Source organism: Rhyacophila brunnea, unplaced genomic scaffold, assembly GCF_057557595.1.
Source record: "Rhyacophila brunnea isolate RB1 unplaced genomic scaffold, BYU_Rbru_1.0 scaffold_32, whole genome shotgun sequence".
Taxonomy (NCBI): Eukaryota; Metazoa; Arthropoda; class Insecta; order Trichoptera; family Rhyacophilidae; genus Rhyacophila; species Rhyacophila brunnea.
In genome coordinates, this window is record NW_028232985.1 from 3,387,981 (window position 1) to 3,411,793 (window position 23,813).

Genomic DNA, 23,813 nt, shown 5'->3' on the forward strand with positions numbered 1-23,813 from the left:
AATTATCACATAGATTAAATAAAAAAATACTGATCAGTTAGACAATATCAACATTTTTCATGGTAATTCCAATCGAAAACATAAATAAAATATTTATAGATAATTCCAAACACCATATCAGTGAAATATTAAATATAAAATCCATGCTAGGATTTATAAACGAATTTGATTCAATATATTTTATAGGATCATGATATTTTCTTACTTTATTGCCTTATAGGACTTGAAAACCACAATAACAATATTCTAAAAAATATGATGAAAAATTACAATTAATATTATAAATAAAATTTAATATCTAAATTTGAATATACATGCGTGATATCTTTATAAAAATAAATAAAATGAATTGTCCCATTATATTTTTAGCACAAATATTTATTATGTGGATTAATATATTCGAGTAAGAACTTTATGTTCGCTTTATCATATTTAAATCATCTTTGTTTAAAAAGTATTTTGATTCATAGTTCTCAAACAAAATTTTGTATAAAAGTTCCTAGTTTTTAAAATCTTAGTTTATCATAGTGACAATTTTTTTTCTTTTTTTATTCAAACACAAAAAAATATAAATTCTTCTTAAGGATTAGTAAATGCATCATCATAATAGAAAATAAGATCATCTCACATTCTTTCATAAAAAAAATACAATTACACATAATAAGAGAACCCATAGTATGGAGTGTCAATGGAAAGATTGCAACGAATTTTTAGAGGATGATATCACTGCCCATATTCAGAAACACATAGAATCCCAGACGGAGTACGCATGTATGTGGATAGGATGCAAGAGATATAACGAAAGACAATCCAATAAATATACATTACAGGCACATGTAAGAAAGCATACGAATGAGAAACCGTATGGATGCCAGAGATGCACAAGAAAATATACTCGCAGTGATGCATTAAACAAACATCTAAAACATCATCAGAAATTCGATTCTGAAATAGAAGAAAATATTGGTGTAATTGATAGTATTTGGTATAGAAAAAAACTTGTTATGATGGATATCGAAACTCAGAAATTAAACTATTTGCGGAAAGAATACGAAAATAAAATGTTGTATGAGATGTTATGCTATGAATCTGCCGAAAATAATAAGTAAATAAATTTTTAACACCTCAAAAATTCAAATTAAATTTATTTAGTAAGTTAGTTTTATCTTATTATTCTTTTAAAAATACATAACTTTATATATGACACAAGAGAACAAACCATATCTATGCTTTATTTCAGTCAATATTCTTGATAATATTTCTTTATACTACTTCTTTCAGGGTTTATTATTTCAAGCTTCTTCCTTAAATTATTTTTGGTGCTAATTCTTCCAATACTATTCTTAACTCCTAGTTACAGAACATTGCGTTGAAAAAAAATAAAGTCTTTATTTATGGGCTAATATGATATATAATTTTGAATTTTCTCTTCAGTCAATGGGTCATTTATTTCACATGGACACATCATATCTATAATATTGGATATATCCTCTTCTCTTACATCTTCTTTGAAAATCTCTCCAGTTCTCAATACCTATTACTTAGGTAATAGCCATTATATTATATTGGATTTTGGTGTCATTATACACCTCTACCATAATAAAAATCATTTTAATATGTCTAGTTGACAAATCTAGATTAAATGAACAACTTTTATTACTGCTATACTCACATATGTAATTGTGAGGGGTTTTATGATATTTATTTTTTATTTATTTATGGGTTAAGTTTCTTTTTTATAAATTTGGACGTGGTCAGCCTATTGGAAATATTACACAATTCCTTGATACATATTTTGGCACCTTCCCTTGATCTATCTTCATCAACTGCTCTTCTTCTCTTAATGAGATGAGTTCAAGTGTCTTGCGGTGAGGAGTTTTATATTTGAAAATAACATTGCAAAAACATGATTGAAAAATAACTGTAGTCAATAAGTCTGAAACAAGAAAAAAAATATAAAATATAATACGAAAAAATATATTTATTTTATCATAAGCAATCATAGAACTCGAATTCATGCTTAGAAAAGAGCGCACAAAGTAACAAAAATCTAAATGGTTAAAATTGAATAAATTTATAATTAAATGTTTAATATTACACCATTTCGTGTATTAAATTAATATTTACCAAAGAAACTTTATAATATTTGTAAAAAAATATTACCGAGATACAGAGGTAACCAATAATTATATAAATTATGAATAAAAGAATATAAAAGCTGAACAACTAGTTGATTAAAATTAAATATATAGTTATCCTAAGGTATAATTTATAAGCATTAAAACCCATTTAAGATTAAATCAGTTAAAAAATATTAATATGGTTTAATTATTTAGATAGAATTTATGTGATCATAGTTAGAATTAAAAAGAATACACTCAATATGATCACATTTAATGTAAACAATGGGCTTAAATAATCATATAAATGCATTCTAGAGCATTATGAGTTTAAAAAAACCCAACCAAATTACAAAAATCTATTTTGAGAAATTATTCAATATATACCGTGTATAAAATAGCGAAGGTTTATATAAGAAAATTCGATAACGCTATAATAAAGGGGAAATATTCCAATTACAACTATAAACGGAACATAAATATGAAAAAGATGACTATACAAAAAAGGAATATTTAGATAAAAATACATAAAAATAAATGTTTGAAGAAAGTCAAATAGAGCACCTAATATACGGTTGTAAAATTCGCACAATCCTTTCAGTATAGTATGTCTAGATAATCTAATGTGCTCTGTTACTTATACCAAGAAAAGAATATGCAAGTAATTCGTCGTACATATATTTGAACATGTTCTAATGTAAGGGAAATTATAATCTTCTTACGTGAAATGATTAAATTCTAAATTGGACTATTGTAGGATGAAAATTAAGAAATAAAACATATCAGCATGTTTATTTTTTATTTCGCTCCAAAGTTTTTTTATTTATAGCCCCATTATTAAAGATTCTTGCTTTTGCTGCCATTAATGATCAATTCTATTTACGATCTAAAATATAAATTGGTTATTGTTTATAAAAATTAAAAAAATCATTTCCATCATTAAATTTTTTTACGAACTACACCATATGCTTATTCTAGCCGTAAGAAAACCACATTAAATTTGTGAAAAAACAAAATACTTTTTTTTGTGCTTGAATGCCTTATTTCTCTCATTACCCAGAATGCATTGTAAAGAAAGATTTTTGAATTATTTCTTGACTCCGTTATTGGTGTGTCTATGGGTTAGGAGACACATATTCTATTTACACGAAACACCAAAGAAACACAGTAATTAGGACATAAAATTTCATAAAAAAATATTCAGATCAGGTGTTAAAAATTAAAAGGGTGTTATCGGTACCCATATCTTATTTAAGTTCTATGAGTTGTCAATATAAATTTTGAGATGAAATTTTCATTAAAGATATGAAATTTAGCTATTTAGCAATAAAAATAGCCAATAAGATAATTTTATAAAGCAGTATTTATATTCTAATTTTTGATAAATACTTGTATTTATCCCAATATTAAAAACTTTGGCCTTAAAAATGATATTCTTTACATTTAAAAAACCTTTTACAGAAATCTAATTCCAAAAAAATTTTAGTTCAAAAAAAGAAGGTTTTATTTCAAGGGCTTAAATTATAAAAGAAATAAAAGGGATAAGCTTAAGAACTATCGAATATTTTCTAAAAACATAGGCCTTTTATTTATGAGAAAAAATAGGTTTATATTCAAACAATTTACACCTTGCAAATTTTTAGATTTGTTTATAACCATAAAAATCATTTGATTATAGTTTAAATAAAAAATTTAACATATGTTAATATTGATATGGACATAAATCAAAGAAACAGAAGTTTTATAAAAAAAATATTTTTGAAAAATATCATTTTATCGTTATATCAGGGCCAATAAAAATTTTTATCCACAATTTTATTGATAAGTAAGCATTAATCAAGGAAAATGAATTCATTATTTTTTCCGCATAGAATTTCTGATTTGATCACATTATTAAGATGATTCGCATTTGAAATAAAGACTATATGTATAATTAATGGCTTCTTTACTTAAATTATACAATTTATATATGATTAGGTATTTGGATCGAATTCTAGCGTATTTTATGGGCAAAAAAAATTTAACTCAAAATATAATTCAATAGATGTCAAAACAAATAAATTAAGGAACCTGCATGGGAAAAACATTCAAACTTTTAGAAATTAGTTCATATATTTAATTTAAAACTTTATAGCACATTTTTAAATTAGAACTCTATTCTTACGTTTTTGTTAAATGAATTTCTGGAATATTTTCGTTATAATATAAACAGCGACCACAATTTAAATTTAAAGAATATAAAACTGAAAAGAACTTTTATTTTACATAAAAAATGGTTGGTAATTGAATGTCCTATGATATAAAGTACAAAAACAACAGGTAAAAATACGTAGAAACTCGTGTTTATAATTCACACGAAATAATATTGCATCAACCATATCATTACCATTACTTCCAGCTAAAATTGTTTATTTTGATAATGGGGTAATTTATTCCATGGTTGAATATAAAGACATTGTATTTGATACTTAAGAATGTTATATTTTATACCAGATAGCATGATGAACTGTATTAGACATTTGATGATTGTAGATTTTATATTAGACTATTTAATTACGGTTGTATTAAAAACTAAAAAAATATTAAATATAATTAGCCGAACCATATCCAAAAATATAAAGTCTTGAGATAAAGAGATCAATTTGGAATGATGCCAAACTTGAGAGCGAAAAGAAATGACAGCCAAATATGTTGTATACAGTAATCTAAAGTTCTCCTGAACAAGTAGAAATATCTTAAAATACAATAAACCCATCAATAAAAATCAAAACATCCTTCTTTATTGATATAAATGAGTCTTATATTTTTGATAATATTCAATTTAGTATATTTATACTTATTTTGTATGAGAGTAGTAATATATAAAATAAAAAATTTCAGGTTGAACTCAGGGCCCAAACCAAATCAAGGTATATATCCAAACTATAGAATTCAGAAAATTGTAAACTAATAGGTTTTGAATAAAGAAGAGGAATTGAAGAAGATATAAGAGATAGAATATTATGGGTAAGATATTATGTGTCCTTAAAAAATCAATAAGGTTATGCTTTAAGTAAAAATCTAAAATTACATGCCAAAATTAACCATAAATAAAAAAAATATTTGGATTAGAAATACAAATGTGGATAAAAATATGGTTTTAAAATCAGAAGATACCACACAGAAACAATGAGTCCAGGAAATGTGTTTATATTTGTTCTATATATATGATAGAGCTATAAATTGATGCCTAATAGATGCATATTTTTTTATGTGGACAAAACCCATTTTTTCATTTTAAATGTTTGCGATAATAATGCTTAACGGAACTATTTGATTTTAGAGGGAAATTTTTTGAAATTTGAATAAATCGGCACTTTATTTTTTTTTAAATAAACATTAAGATTTTTAAGGATTGTATCACAGAGCCTAGAAAATATGTTAATGTCCAATAAATTGAATTCTGTTCTCACTTAGATATTATTTTACAAGCTTTTTTGTCTTTTCTGACCACAATACAGAAACAACAATAATTATGCTTCCAGATTATTTTTAGTTAAATAAATAATAATATTGGTATCAACATACTCATAACTTAACTTAAACACAAAATCATTCTTGTTCAAATAGCATTCAACGAACATAGACAACAGTGAAATAAATTTTATATGCTTCTCAATCAATTTAGCTTCACTAAACATATACTCCGGATATATATTGTAATCTTTTATCATAATACAAAAATCACCCGAATTATTGCGTTTTAAAATTGGTATTGCACCAATTAGGTTTGGAATGTGTTTGGTACATAGGTCTCGAAATACTTTAATCTCATCACTATTCTTAATATAAGGAAAATCTTCGTCTAAAATTTTATGTATTATTTCTGAATCCTTTTTGTTTCCTTTGTATTCTTCAAGTAATAGGCGAAAGAATGATTTACTCACAAATCTCGTCATTTGTGGGTAAGTCGTAAAAAAAATAATAGAAGTTGACATGAAAGTTGGTGTATAAATAAAATCAGATATAAGAACATATGAAATAAATATTTTAAAATACTACTTAAGTATTTATTGTAATTATAATAATGTTTAGAACTATTTGTATTTTTATATGTTTAGAACAAAGAAATGCATTAGATGGTAATAATATGTTTATTCGATCCACTATACAGTTAAAATATATAATTTGTGCTTACTCCGTAAAATTTTTATTGTGAAAATTTATCTATAATAATTTACAATTTTAGGTTACTGGCTTAGACACCTGAAAGAACTCGAATTCATGAAACAGATCGAGACATATATACAACCCTTGGGATTGAAAAAGACACTTGCATTAATATATCTAGAAAGGAACATGTATTCATGAAACAGATATAGGCATATATACAACCCTTGGGATTGATAAATACCCTTAAATTAATATATCTAGAAAGGAACATGTATTCATGAAACAGATCGAGACATATATATAACCCTTGGGATTGAAAAAGACCCTTAAATTAATATATCTAGAAAGAAACATATATTGAAGAATATATCCGAAAGTATAAATACGCTGTCCGCACGGGAAATCAAGCAAATTGTGCTCGAGAACATGAACTAAACTTGTAACCAATAGTCTTGTCGAATAAATATGCGCTTGCTATTATTATAAAAAATAAATAAATCATAGATTTCGTAATACAGTTTGTTCCTAATGCCAAATTTATTTATTATCGTAATAAATCAAAAGACAATTTAATACTTTAATAATAATTATATATTAAATGGTTTCATTCTACATTAATGATTCTTAATATCGTGTTTCACAGTTACAGACATGCTTCAACAAGTATAGGTGTTCTTTAATAATTGCAGGTATTTTTTTAATAATTTTAATCTTTTATTTTGAATATAACCCTTTGTTTCTAAATTTCTCTTCATCTGTATTGATCTAAAAAATTACAATTTATATAACATAGGTAAAAATCAAATACAGGGTTTTTTACTTATCTTACCCAAAAGTCATATGCTTAATATAGAGTTTGAGTTATATATCGAAATTTTTTTCAAATTAGAATAACATGTAAAATTAATCTAAATAAATGACAACATTTTTTTATTCGTCAATTATAAACTTCTTCTCAACACATGAAATACATATTTTTATAAATGCTATCTTTGCAAATGCAATAAACTTACAGAATAAAGATTCTACTTTACCAAATTGATTAATAGTCATAATATTGTGAAATATAATAGCTATAATCTTTTTTAAATATGATAAATGATTGGGCTGTGTTTATTATAATATAATCATCTTACTTTATAATATTTTCTCAAAATATAAACAAATTTCATCATGAGGTCATTTTTTCATTTTAATTTTGGGCCGACCACGCAAGCACATAAAAATTAATCTAAATACTGCGTAAAAAATATTTAGTATTTTAATTATTTTTTTCGTTTACCAAGTAATCATATCTAATAGGCCAAAATTATAAAATTTATAGTAAATAAAAAATAAAAACCATTTTCAGCTAATATATGAAAAACAAAAATATGTTTTAAAATACTTTGAACTTTTTTACCGTCAATGTATGCTGAAAAAAGTGTTTTATTTACTTCTAATTGGATAATAATATGATTTAAAACTTTGTTTTTAAATAATCAGCATGAAAAAATTAAATAATCGAACAAAAGGATTTAAAAATTGATCATTGTATAAATAAATAATGCCAATTTTATAGAAATTTCATATTGCCGATTTTGTTATTTTCTTCTTCTATAGGCTTAATATTTATATACATACACAGTATAAAAACTCTAAATCCTGTATTCGTGGGATTCCGAAATAATTCTTCCGTTTATATTTTTCTGTTTTCTATAAAAGAAAGTGAGATTGACAATAAGAATACATTTAGTTGAAGATTTTATTTATATCGGAGCACTTTAAAAATTCATTTTTTTTTAAATCTTGCATATTTGATTCCTAATCAGCACCTTAGAAACAAAATTTATCGAATAAGCCCTGCTTGATTATGTTAAAACCCCCTAGAAAAGGTTTATATACAATATATAAGATATATAAAAGAACCTTTTTCCAAATAGACATTTTCTTAGACCTTTAGCGTTTTTTTTGAATAGAATCCTCCTACCTCATACCCATTATCTATGTGTATGTTTAACATAAAGTGTGATAATTAGGAGGCTTAATTAATATAGAAGGGTTCCAGATTAAAATAATTTTCATTCATAAAATACCTCTAAAAATATATGAGATCGTAAAATTAACATCCCTATTTTCTAAGTAAATTTTAATTAAAATTTACGATCGAGTATGCCATAAAAAACCCATATGTCATCTAATAGGATTGTTATCGACTTTATAAGTTATTTAGAAACTATTATTGAAAAAATTTTCATATTAAAAATTCATTTCGAACATTTTTTCTAGGTTGAGGTTATTCAAACTATTTCGGTGTTTAATGGGTCAACTTTATTTAATTCCTAAAAAACACCGAAAATTTCGTTGTTATTTGAAATATAAACATAGATTTTCAAAAAAATAATTTCTTTTGCGTATATTTGAAATATAAACATAATTTTTCAAAAAAATAATTTCTTTTGCGTATATTTGAAATATAAACATAATTTTTCAAAAAAATAATTTCTTTTGCGTATATTTGAAAAATCAATAACATTTTATTGTTCATTATAAAATACTTTCGGCGCTTCAAGTTCTTGTATACACAAAATTAAAATGCATTGTATATAAGTTTAAAAAACAAATATTTTTTCATTTATCCTATATATGTAGAAAAAAATAAAATATTGCGTTTTCAATTTAGTCTTCGAAATATTAATCGTGCTATATTTATCTGCAGCTAAATTCCCTTGCCTATAATTTATTACCTGGAAAATACTTTTTATGTATCTTTAGCATGCTGGAATAACTTTATACCATAAATTTCTTGATTTATATGTTTAGATCGTGAAATAAAATTACAAATATACTTTAAAATAATTTTCTTTTTGGACAACTTCGACTATAGTTTTTCTTTTTTTGATTATAGTTTATAAATGCTTATTTTACAGGAAATTGTACAGGTTTTTATAATAGGCTGAATTTATATAATTTGCGATTAAAATTCAAATAAAGTAGCTTTCTGAAGATATGGAGATAAAAAAAAAGCCCTATCTTTTTTTTAATGCATCAGATAAATTGATCTTGGAAACATTTAATTTAAAAAAAGCTTTTAAATATGAAAATATACAAAAATAATAACTCAAATAAAAAAATGCGCTAGAAATTATTTAATCAGTACGATACTTAACTAAAGATCCCGATTATAAGTTCTCAAGGATTATCTTATATATTGAACACTTTAATTTTTACATAAATATCTTTGAGAAGCATATCTTAATATATTTGCAGTTAATAATTACCTAAAACTAGTATAATTTATACTCCAAGCTGTTTTTCGGTCTTATTCGTTCACTATAGCACATAAATCTTTCCTTTTGCGCTTTTTTTTAAAGCTTGTTTATTCACATACCAAGATTTTTAAAAATTGAATTTACATATTAAATATTCCTAAACGAACAGAATTTCTGTAAAATATTTTGTTTTTATAAAAAATAGGTAAAATTAGGGACCTTAAATGGCATTTGGTCTATTTTTTATCCAATTCTTATTCATTAACGCCTGTAGGTTTTTTATATTTTCAGATTACGCGTTCAAAAAATAGACCATAATTTTCAAAATTGCGGTGATTTATTCAGCCCAAATATGTATAATCCCATTAATTTTCCTATCGCATGTTTACGTAGAATTATGCGAAAATATTTAGTTTTGTACAAAAATTCGCTGTAAAATAACTATCTCTATTCTTTCGAGTGTCAAAAACAGAAAAGTTATACTTTGAACCTTTAATATGCACTTAAATTAAAATAAATTTTATTTATTTCATATTAAATAACATGGGTTAATTTATATGTTTAGCTTGGTTTGAATGTTAGCTGTTGCTTTAATCTCTTTGGATTTCCAAAATAAAATAGAAGAACAGCATTTACGAATCATTTAATACAATTAGTTTTATTGCATTTAATATCTGTTAAATATACTTTATGACTGTTATTTCATGACGAATATGAACAAATATTTATTTCACATCTTCAACCACGGTTTATTCCCAAAATATTAAAAACTACTAGTTTTATTAATTTAATTGTAAAAAAGCCAGCAGTGTATTTAAAATTTTTCTAAAATAATAATATTTGATTAGATGAATTTCAACTTGTTTTTTTAGTTTGATAAATATATTTTAAGACCAATATGCAGTTTTATGATTTGATCTATTTATATGCGGATCAAAAGAAAACAACAGCATCACAAAACTAATTTATAAAAAAATAGATTAAGGGTTGAAAAACTTCCAATAAATAGAATAATTTATACAATGAGATGGTGACATGTAAATTATTTATAATAAAATCATGCATGTATATATATTAAAAATAAAATTTTTGTGAAATGTAGAGCTCAACGCACGGAGACCACATAATCGCAGTAGCAAATTTTTATGAATAAAAGAAAGGCATGGGGGTTTAAAAACAGAAAGATCATACACATCCTCTGATTTTAATCTTTTTATATAATTTTTTTTATGTCGGTATTCAGAATTCGTAATCGATAAATATCTTTTTACCCATTAAAATCTATAAAATATAAACGATATTTGAAAATTATTGAACATAGAAACCTCCGTATCTTTTTTTTAAAACAACACTCGATACCACAGAAAAATTTAAAAACAAAAAATGATTACAAGTATTGGATTAATGCAAAATTAAAATAATGGATGAATTTTAAAGATAAATAATAACATTTTCATGAGAAGAATGTTTGAAAAGCCATAAGATACTATAAAGGGTAAAATACATTATTAAAATATGACATTAAAACAAGGATATAATTATAAATTTTGGTTTTGCATCAAATTACATCATATCATATCAGTTATTTCATGTGAAAATTTAAATATAGGCTCAATTATGCTATTTAAATTACTTATTAATGATATGAATGACTTTTATACAATAGTTACCTACAATATTTATCCTATCATTTACAACAAACATAAAATTAAAAAAGGAATTGATATAAATTAGAAATACAAACAAAACTTGAAAATAGTTTTAATAACAAAATTTTCGAACAAGTGTAGATAATTATGAAAGAATGCGCTCTTGGTGTGGATCTGGTTTAATAAAATCAAATAGATATAAACGTATTACCAATTCAACAGTAATTATTTGTGCTGTATATAATTATATGCTAAAATAATTTTATATAAAACGCCAATTTGTATTTTAAAATTGACATTTATTTTATTATTTAAACATTCTTTTGCATTTTTTTTTAATTTTTAGAAAAAATTTATCAAGTTTTTTTCATCTTCATTGTTTTATATGCTTTGGTTTACATTGGAGATTGTAACCCTTAAGATATAATTTATGATATTTAGTGGTCCACTTGCGTTTCTAGATGTGTGAAAAATGCTTTCAATACCATTAAATTGACAGTGTAAATTTAGTATTAAACATTTATCAATAAAAAAATATAAACATCATTAACTTTTAATCGAAGCCAGGGTTTATAGTGGGTGTGTAGAATTTGAATACTATTTTAGATGAGAATAATAAAGATGCGAACGGTTGCCACATCCTAAAAACATTAATTAGTCTAAATGAGAGTGATGAAGATGGGAAAGGTTAACACATCCTAAAAACATTAATTAGTTTAAATGAGAGTAATAAAGATGCGAACGGTTGCCACATCCTAAAAATATTAATTAGTCTAAATGAGAGTGATGAAGATGGGAAAGGTTAAAACATCCTAAAAACATTTATTACTTTATATGATAGTAATGAAGATGAGAATGGTTGCCACATCCTAAAACATTCTTAAAGCGCAATATCCAGCGGTAAAATATTTGATTTTTATAAATAACTGCTTGCATGTATGCGTAACATTGCTTTGATTTTACATCTTCTAAAGAGGTTTATGATTTTTTCCTATTATTACTAAGTTACGCATATGTGAGTGATTTTTTATGATTTTAACGAATTTCGAAATGTTTTTTAAATGTTGAATCACCATTAAAATTATTGAGAATTGAAAATATTTTTAATTTAATTTATTTTTTCTTTGTTTTCGTAAACATCTTTTTCGGTTTTTTGTTTTGATCATTCGTATTGTTTTTCCGCTTAACAGAATTACCTGAATTCAATATTTTTTTCTTTTTTTCCCATTCTTTAAAAAGTGTGCCTACCTCCTTCTTTTTTCTTTCACTTTCATCTATAGCTTTGTCATCGGTCGGGATAGAATAAGCCGAAAAATGTAAAGAGCTTTTATTTTCTTTGCTACTATAAGGAATATAAAATTGATCTTTGTAATCAATGTTTTTATTCTTAGTATTCTTTTGAAGGGTTATTTCTTGACCTTCTTTTTCTTTTTCAATTTCAGTTTTTTTAGTCCCAGAAGTTCCCATGGTCTTATATTTTCTTATTTTTGACATAAGTTCATCCTTCTCTTCTATTTTTTGTTTATCTATATTCGATTTAAGATTATGAGATCCCGATAAAAAATAGACATGATCCTTTAAATCCTGTAAATTTTCTTTGTACTTCACCTTTCCAACCTTTTTACGAAATAGATTCATCTTTTTATTTCCGTTTTCAGCAACTTTTTTCAAATTCATATCAATATCGATTCTTTTCATGTCCAATGTATTTTGTGGAACTAACCCTAGAAACAATTCCGATGATCTATTAGGATATGTATCCCGAATACTATAATAAAAATTCATTTCATTAAATGTTATGAAAGAGAAGCTTTCACCGCTTCTTCCATTTCTTGCAACTCTTCCAACACGGTGCAAAAATGTTTTTTCGTCTGTCATATCGTAATTGATACAAACATCCAAATTTTTAATATCCAATCCTCTCGCAGCTAAATCGGTCGTAATGATTATACTCACTTTTCCACGTGAAAAAGCTTCTAAGTTCTGAACTCTTGCTTGTTGATCCATTGATGAAAATAAAATTTTATGTTTCATGTTTGTCTTTACAAGAATATCAGAAAGAAATTCAATTGTGTGTCTTGTTGATCCGAATATAATAATTTTCTTCAATGTTTTATTTTCCAAAATTTTATCTAGAAGAACAATCAACGATTTTTCTTTATTTTCTTTGTTGATAAAAAAGAAATAATTCTTTAAACTTTCACTCATTTCAAAATCTATTTTTATTAGGCGTGTTTGGTTTACCAAAGGAATAACCTTTTCTGGTAAAGTTGCGCTAAATAATGAAAAGTTCGTGTAGTTTATTTGTTTATCGTCACCTATTAGATGATCTAAATCATTTTTCATTGATGCTTCTTCATAAATTCTATCTACTTCATCAATGACCAAGTATTTAGTATTTACTTTTTTTCTCATTTCATCAATACAATGCCGAAGTCTTCCAATCGTTGCGACACAAATATCGATTTTCTTATCAATCAAATTCGAAAAATCTTTTTGGATTGAAGTTCCACCATAAATCGATTGAATCTTTAAATCTGTATTTTTAACTAAAAGCAATGCAACTTTAAAAACTTGAATGGCCAATTCTCGTGTAGGAACCAAAACCAGTACCTTCATATTTATTATCTTGCTATTTATATCCAAATTTTCATCTTCTTCTGCTTTAAGAATATTATTTATCAACGGTACTAAATATGCAAGTGTTTTTCCACTTCCCGTTCGTGCAATTCCAGTGATATTAACACCATCTAAAAGAAGAGGGATCGTCTTTCTTTGAATTGGTGTCGTCTTTACATAACTTATGTTTTTAATTAAATCTTGGTGTAAGTTCATTGTTTTAAAGGTTCCATATGATATTTTATTGCTTTCTTCATTTATTAAAGTCATCTGAATGGGATTCTAATTATTAAATTATAAAACTTGCTTAAAAATGCAATTTTAAATTCACGAAATATTAATGGTTTAAAAGAAATAGTATAAATTATAAAAATTGAAAATTATATTCAAAATATTATAAATGTGGGATTTATTTTTAAGCTAATTGATAAAGGCTCATTGTATAATCTTTGAACTTTTTAAGAATTTAGATTAATTAAATTTATGATTAATTTTTTATAAACAAAGGATAAAGGCTCAATATAGAATCTTTATACTTTTTATGTTTTCGGATTAATTAAATTTAAGATTAATTTTTTATAAACAAAGGATAAAAGCTCAATATAGAATCTTTGAACTTTTTAAGAATTTAGATTAATTAAATTAAAGACAAATTTTTTTTTAATTGAAATAGAAAATCAACCCGTAAATAATTGAAAAAATTCGAAGATTCAAAAATATTGTATCTGAGTTGAACAAAAATAAAATATACGCGATGTGCATATATCCCCAATCTAGTATAAAATACCAAATTTAAGAATTCTATAATTTTTAAGCGACACTAATCAATTTTTACCTCTTTTTTCTTAGTTTGCACTTAAGCATATAAAAATTACCAAATTAGAGTGATAATGAAGATGTAATAATAAAACTTCAGGCAACAACAAATAATAAAAGAAATTAAAATGAATTCTAATTAAAAAAGGTGCTCTATAATCAGAGAACGAGCAATAAATATAAAATCTATATGCAGTTAAATATTATAAAAAAGCAGAATTGAAAAATTCGGACTATTTTAATCAATCAATTATTTATTTATTTAATCTTATATAAATTCTTTTTGTGATTTTCGCTTGGGGCTATTAGCAACCTTTTACTCATCTGATTCACCCCCACGTGTGGTCTTACATTTCCTATTACCACTTGGTCTCGATGGATTAGGCCTGTTTTACCAAGCGGTAGTCGAAATAGTGGGGGATGGAATTCTATCTACTTTCCATCACTGATTAATTATGCTATCACCACTACACTACACTACACTTAACCATATTATTTCTGAACGAAACAAGCTTCATTCAATGTTCGAGGCGCGTTTTCATCCTCTTAAGCTGCAATTTTTTAATTTATACCTGGCCTATAAGTCTTGTTATGGTTTTGCTTTCTAGTTTAGTCGAAATCACCATGCGGGTATTTTTTTAGTATATTCATATGAATCCGGAGGTGCGTTGCAGTTGAAAAGCAGGCCAATTTTAGAATTTTCTTAACTAACTATGCTACTGCACTATATAAAGAATATATGACTAATTATAAAACTGAAGTATGCTATAAAAATTCAATTTCAAAAAAATTAACATTTATCAAGCTATTTTTTTGTTCAAACTACAATCTATGCGGCCTTTTTTCTTAGCTTATATTTATCCTTGAAATTTTGCACTGTATAAGTAACGAAGCCGCATTATTAAAATATATTGAATTTGGTGAATATAAACTAGCATATATATAGCAAGAATAATCGATAATAAATTTTCTCAATACTCGGAATATATTTTAATTATCATCTTTTAAAATTAAAAAATAACATTTTATAGATGAAAAAATTTTGCCTTCTCGAAAATTTTAATGTACAAAATATTTGATATAATCAATTTTTAAAAATACTTGAGTGTTTTAAATTATAGACGAATTTGTCAAATTTAGACGCGAAAATGTAAATTATCATCAGTAAATCAAATTTTTATCAACATATATCGCATAAGGACCTTTTTTTATACAGATTTTATTGATAATAATTTACTTTTAGCTTTTTAAATATTTAATTGATTTATATCTTCTAGTAAATAAAAACTAAAAATTATTTTTTTTTAGTTAAAAAAACCGATTTTTTCTAAATAACCACCAATCAACCTTGTACTAGTGTTTATGTGCTAAAATATATCGCTATTTTTTTCAAAAAAAAAGGTTCTATAAATAGAAAATTATATGGAACATACCTTAAAATTTGACCGAAAAAGCCTTTCCTAATGCAATAAAAATTAATTAAAACAAATTTATGGCCATTAACAATACCCTATTTTCTTTGAATACCAGGCCGATGAGTATTCAATAAAATTAAAATTTTTTAACTACAAATGAATAAAATCAAAAGTCTAAAAGAAAAAATGAATCTGTTTTGTATTATATTTATGAACAAAAAACATTATTTTGCAGATGAACTTTATTAGCACAAATAATTCAATGATTACAAAAGTTAGAAAACCTGGGTTTATAATTGAAAACTAAAATATCTAAAAATATTTCACTTGCATAAAGGAATTTTAATAATATAGCAACATTGATTATGATTTTTAAGCAGTATTACAAGTTTCAATTAGCGATTTTCTCCTTATGAATTTACGTTTTCTTAAGATTTACATCACCCGCTTTACGCATGAACTTCAAAATATAGCTATAATATTGCACTAAAAACTCCCTTATTTGTGTATATTTGAATACCATATTTTATAATCGTTTTTATTGTTTTTTATTTTTCAAATGGATTTTAGATCTCCGAGTAATTTCATACAATTCGCCTTATAAATTTTTGTTTTGCTTTGCATTTTTGCAATTTTTAGCCTGTAAATTATTATTTCTAGCCATAAAGATATCTTCAGTTAAATTGTTTTTTTTTCCACTGAGCGTTATTATTTACTATAACCTACTATTAAGTCGTATCATTTTTCATTGAATTTTTATCAATTCATTTTAAATTATATTATTTACTGTTATTATTCAATAAGAAAACTTTAATTAATCGACATTATTATCATATATTTTCTTTTAATAGCGTGATATTAAGGATAGTTTTTTTCTTGTTATATTTCTCAAAATATAGATACAATCCATCGTGTTTTTTTTATAAACTGCACCATAGATATAGCGGGCATTGAAATTATGGTATCATATTTCCATAAAAAAAAACATAAATAAGTAAATTTCTTGCTTTTTGCGGGAATCTCATAGTACCTCTGTAATTGCCTTGTATAATTAAATTTGGAACGGTATCTTTGCTCATATTTAAATAATGAATGTAAGTGGACCTCTAATTTCCAAAAATAATTATTTTTATTTACAATGTATATTCTAGATATTTTTTTAATCTTCTGTAAAAATATTTTATTTATACCTTTTACCTCTATATTCAGCCTCTTGGCTTTAAACTAAAATTCGAACTCCTTTTCAAAAAAAGTATCTTTTAAAATCATCAGTCAATTTTACACATAAGATTAAACAAAAATTTCTTTTTTTTGATGTTCTTAAATGAACGAATAACTTATTAAAATTTAAGAGATAAACTGGCAAATTTAACTCTTAATATTGTACACAGATAGAAAGTTTTTTTGTATAAAAATATAATTTTTCATTATTAGTACCAGAGATATAATTTCACAAACTAGCATCCAATTTTTTTTATTTGATTACAATTTTTTAATTTTTGAAATCACAAAAAAATCTTTGACCAATTTTAGACTTCGTCATCCTCATTGTTGATCCATTTTTTATAAATAAAGTGACATTTACACAGCATTAAGCTGCATCTATACTTAAAAAGACTTATCAAAGTATCTCACTTTAATGTAAATTCATATTCTGATCGATTGTATATTTTTATCTACAAATATATTTTGAAGCCACCAAGTCCTGTTAACTTACATCAGTCTTGTGATATTTTTAGGCAATAAAAGATTTGTGTTATGAAAATTCCCAATCAATTGTTGATAATCGAAGGATAATCTAAATTTTTTTATGTTTTTTTGTAATTAATATAGAACAAATATCTTGAAAACATTATTAAATTTAAATTTATTGCTGACTTAACTGTCTGAAAATATTTAATCAAGTTGTTTGTCAAAAAAATAGACAATATGTACTAATATAAATATTATTTTACTATTTTTACAGCGTGATCATAATTTTCTGCCATATTTAAATTTATTAAGAATTATATTAATCTATAAATTTTACCCACAAATGTTCATCAGAATTCTTACTTATGTATTCATGATAAAAATTTTGTGATTCTCTTGGTCACAGTACCCTATATTGCAAAAAAAATATTTCTTGCGATATAATGGCTTTTTATTTTCCGATACTTTATATTAAGTTTATTTACTACCACTAACATAAATATATTTTATCTCAGATTACATGCCGGTCATCTTATAATATTTCTGCACATGAGAGCCTTTTTATTCAAAAATAAATTTGTATGATTAATTCAAAAGAAGCCTAGTTATATAAATAAATTATAAAGTGCATTTCATACTATTTTATTATAAACCTTTCTACCTAATTATTATTAACCTAGATTTTAATTATTTTAATACACATACTAAACTTTTTTTACTATTTAAATAAAAAGATAAATTTTTTTTTAGCTTAATCTTTTTTCAATAAATAATATATTTTTCCATATATATAAAGTTTATATTTTCTAATTTTTTCGAGTTAGAGATTCAAAATTTGGATATATTCCTACCATATCGGCATTTATTTCTAAATTAATTTATCCTGCTAAACTTTATAAATTATTTCAGGAAACCTTTGCACAACATTTTTTTGATTGTATATCGGTATTATTTTTGTCAAAAAACATATATTAAATATTTAAATTATACAAAATAGACCTTTTTATAAAAAAAAGTATCTTAATTTTAGTCTAATATGTTCGTAATTATTTAAAATTTCTCTTTAACTCATTATATTCATGTGCAGATCGTCTTTTGCGCCTTTTTATTGTAATTCCTGTTATCTTATATTTAAAGATGCGCGATTGTTTTTTAAATGCTAAATTATTATATTTAATCTATGGTTTAAACCCTCTAATTTTTTTAATATTTATTCAAATTCAAAAGGATACAAACTAATTTCATCATTGAATTTTCTGATCTTTTTATGCACACTTTTAGTATTTTGATCAACTATTTTTCTAAATATCAGCCATGGTAATAAATTTAAATAATTTAAAGCTGTCAGCATTAATAATTTAATGATCTATATAAATCAACGCAGATTAAAGCCAATTTTTTGCCCGATTTCGTCGATATATGGTATTCAGATATGCAATAAGTTGATTTCTTTGTACATCGAATTTACTTCTTATAATAGCCATTCACATCATTAAATAGCGTTGAATAATTTACAACAATAAACTAAGCGTCAGAGTCTTCTTTGTTATTGCATTTAGCATACATGTTTATGTCTATTTTCACAAAAATTTATTATATTACGAATGTATGGATTTCTTAGCCCACCTTTTGCTTTTGTATATATAATTAAGCATGTGTATTCATCACTTTAATTACGTTACAACATAACATATTTTAAGCTTATCTTATATAATTTAATTCTATAAATATGATTTGAAAATAAATAAAATCCATTTTAAATAAGATTATATATAAACAATTAAAGGATAAATTCACCAAAAATAAATTAAAATACATTTTAATATCAGGAGTGAAATATCATCTAAATACAAGAGCTAACAAATCATAAAAACAGTTTTTTTATATTATGAAAGCTTTAAAATAAGTCCGGATAGAATAGAAAATCCAGTTAATCATTTAACGATATTTATAAAAACAAAGAAAAAATCCAATAAAAATATTTATCTTTTATTAAATAATAGCTGGGCAACATCTCTGCCTTATTGATGAAATATATCAGAAAATTAGTTTTCACCCGACATATTTAATTATCTGATCAGAAAATACGAAAATCAAATAAAAATACATAAAAAAAATATGGTATGTTAGCCAAACCCCGATCATAAATAATTTGTTCTTTTTATAATTTTTATTTTTGCCTTTACTTATTAATACGAAAAATCACTGGAGATTTATGTATATAAATATAAATACAAAAATCTTCGTCCATAGTAAAATATAATGCATATGTTCTGCCGATTTTAAATAATGGAATCAGAAGAAAGAAAAAAAACGGTTTTGTGTCATATGATTAGCTGATAAAAATATATCGGTTTTGAAATATAGTACTATGTTATCCAGAAAAATTGCATTTATATTGTCTTGTATATTAAAATCATTAAGCATCCTATTAATTTTTAAAGAACTATGATGCTCTAAAATATTTCAGAAACACTAGAAAAATAACATTTCACTATATGTAAATACCAAAAGTGTATAATTTTTTGATCCTTACTTTTAACAACACCGCATTATCAAAATAAATAATTATGTGAATTATAGATACCGAGTAGTTGGCAAAATACCAAATAACAAACACATAAATTCAATAGAAATAGCATAAATGCAAAGAGAAAACATTAAAAATCCTATTAAATAAATGAATTTCTTAAAACCATCTGTAATTGTGCAATACGAACAGTTTTTTTCTGCTTAAATACCTAATTTGATATGAAAAACACATATTATATGTTTTTTAAACTAGAAAAATTACATTCTTATTATTAAATTTTTTTACACAAAGATTATTTATCAATTATAGTTCGAAACTCAGTAATTTCTTTTTAAAAAATCAAATATCATAAACCTTTACTAATATTCTTTTTATGGTAAAAATATGGCTTTTTTTGTTCTTGAAATGCCTTTATATCAATTTAATATTTTATATTATGAATGATTTAACTCACTGCTAAATTAACCGATTGATTTAAAAATTCCCAAACGAAGACAGAAAATATGAAAAATATTGTTTTAATTATTTTTCGATATATTATGGTTCTTTTAAACAATACTTTTCGTCATAAAATATTATTGATATTATAAATTTATGGTTGGTAATATTTTAGCATTTATAGCTCTCTTGTTAAGCTAAACTTACGAAGACTTTGTGGAAAAGACCATATTTTTATTTCTTAAAATCATATGCCGTAAATGGTCTTGCATATACATCCTTTCAAGTTTTAAAAATCAAATTTCCTTAAAAATTTCATAGTTTGTGTGTATTCTTCGGCCAATTTTGGCATTCCTAAATACTGATCAAAGACATGTTACATTTTTATGTCTCATTAACCTACTTCTTGGCATTCGATAAATGCTAATCAAAGACATGTTATATTTTTATGCCTCATTAACATACTTTATGGCGTATTATTTTATGTTTTTCCACTGTTGTTTATTACCCCCTATTAATTCCCAACTAATTATAATTTGTGCATCTCTTTCTAAATTAAATTTGATCAAAAATCTTTACATATTAATTTTCTTCTATATATACTTTAATTCTGACAAATTCAGTGCATAAAATTATAAAACTCTTCTCATGATTATTTTTTCTTTGAATAAATAGAAATTGAATCTTTATAATTGATACACAACAGTGAAGCTATTTTTAAGAATTGAATTACATCGAGAAATAAATTTATGATATTTTATGATTGGAAATGCAACTTTATGGTGACTGTCTTCTTTTTCCATATCAAGGGTCTCAATTAAATACAATCATGTGTTGTCTTATAGAGCATATACTATGCATTTTAGCTTTTTAAAGCAAAAAATTTTATTTTTGAGAAATATTATTTATTTATGTGTTATAAATACCTGATGTGATAGAGACATACGTGCAAGCTCTATCACTTCCAATGACTCTCAGAATTACGTAATTTTACTCAAAAAGAGCAGCTGATTAGGAAGATTCAAAAAATATGGTAAAAAAGATGCGTTGTATATTTTTAATTTTTTTTGATGCTTCCACTACTTCTTAGTAAATGAAAATTATTTATGGAGAAACTAATGCAAAATATGAATAAAATTATATTTTTGCAATTTTAAAATACATAAAAAAAATTGCTATAAAACATTAATTTTGTACTTTAAATCGTTTTTAATTACCTTACGTGTGTTATTTTTTTGTCAAATACATAAATTTACCGGTAAAATATTTTACGTCCTATTTTTTTAATGCAAAAGCTATAATTTTTTGGCTAATTAATATACGAATTCAAGATCTAGTTTAGATAATGGAGTCTCTTTCTGTTTCTTGATTTTTCATATACCTCTAAGAATAATTAAATCAATATTTTGAGCTTAAAGATTTTCTGTAAAATCAAATTTATAATGAATGCACAAAAATTTTTAGAATTATATCACCCTTGTATTCCGAACTATTAGATTGATAAAAAAGTTAAACAAACAGGTCTATAAAAGAGTAGAGACGTGGATTAAGATGTAGAGTATAGAACATGATTAAAATAAAGGAGAAAGATAAGTTCATCAACCAATCTACGCTTGAAGAAATAAAAAAACGTTAAATATAAAAATACACCCTTACTAAAAGTATGTATCACATCTTATATTATAATATAATGCTTATATTCAGATTAAAAAAGGTAGCACCATAATCTAATTTTACCTTGAATTTTTATATAGATTCAATTTTCGGTTTTATTCTAAAACTTTCTATTACTGTAACATATAAATTTTAATATGCATTTAAAAAATCTTTTTATTTATTAATTGATTTTAATATTTTAAATTTGTGTTTTTTTCTCTAAACATATAGTGATTTTTTACATATGAAAGCATCATTATATAATATCGGCTATATTATCTTCTCTTACATCTTATTTGATATCAAATCTCTTTCCTAAATCTTTTAGTTTAGATTTTTTTTCATAATCCTACAGTTGATGCATATTTAAAATAATTAATTAAAATAAAAATTCGAAATGACTTATAAAACATCGAGGTAAAAAATTTAAAATATAAATTCATCTCGATAATGAAAAATATTGTAAGTAATATGATCGGTCATGAATGCCCAAAATTATGCGAATTCCGTTTTGGTCCAATAAAAAATATGCGAACATACATTATAACACGTATATTCACACTATAAAAAAAGGGGTGTAAATTTTTAAATACACGTTCAATTAGAGAATATTCGAGATATAAATAATTTTGAGATACATGTTATTTTTTTGTCCTTATATACGAAGAATATCACGAAATAAACATAGATCAATGTGATATATTCAGACAAGATTTTAATGTTTTAAATATAAATTTCTATCTTCAACCTTCAAATATTATTTTTTACGGTTTTAGTTTTATTATTCAATAAAACTATAATTTTCTGTGATTTTTTCTAATAATAGCACCTTCTAGTATTCAAATAAATTTCTTAAGTATAGACAAGTTTTATACCCCTATAAGGAGAAGGGGTATATTCATCATAATAATTACTAATTTTGTATTTATTCGATACTATAATTCTAATATTTTATTTTTTTAGTCTATGTACGACTTTTTTTGATTGAATTAGATGCAATGCACCATTTTATCTTGATATTTTTTTAAGACATGGAATGTTAATTTACCACATTTTCAAAATTTTAAGATACATATATTTATCTAAACGTTAATTTATTTTTTAATTTTTGTTTTGGGGTGTACTGTGCAGTAAAACTAATTTATATCATGGGGGTAATTTTTTAACGAAGTGCTTTTGGAGTATTAATATTCTGAAGTTTATTATTATTTCGAAATAACTTAAATAAAATATTCATATTGATATTTTTTTATGATTAAAGATTATTTTATCCTTTAAACGACAAGAGATCAATAATTAAAATTTTTATTTGGGTAACACTTTATGTTACAGCCCTATGTATCTTTTACTTCGTCTCTCGCAAAAAAACTACTAACATAGCAGTTAAAGACATTTTTATAAAAATATGAATATAAATTCAATTTTTTTTAGATTAATTAATTTTTTAACACGTTTGTAGAATTTATTTTTGG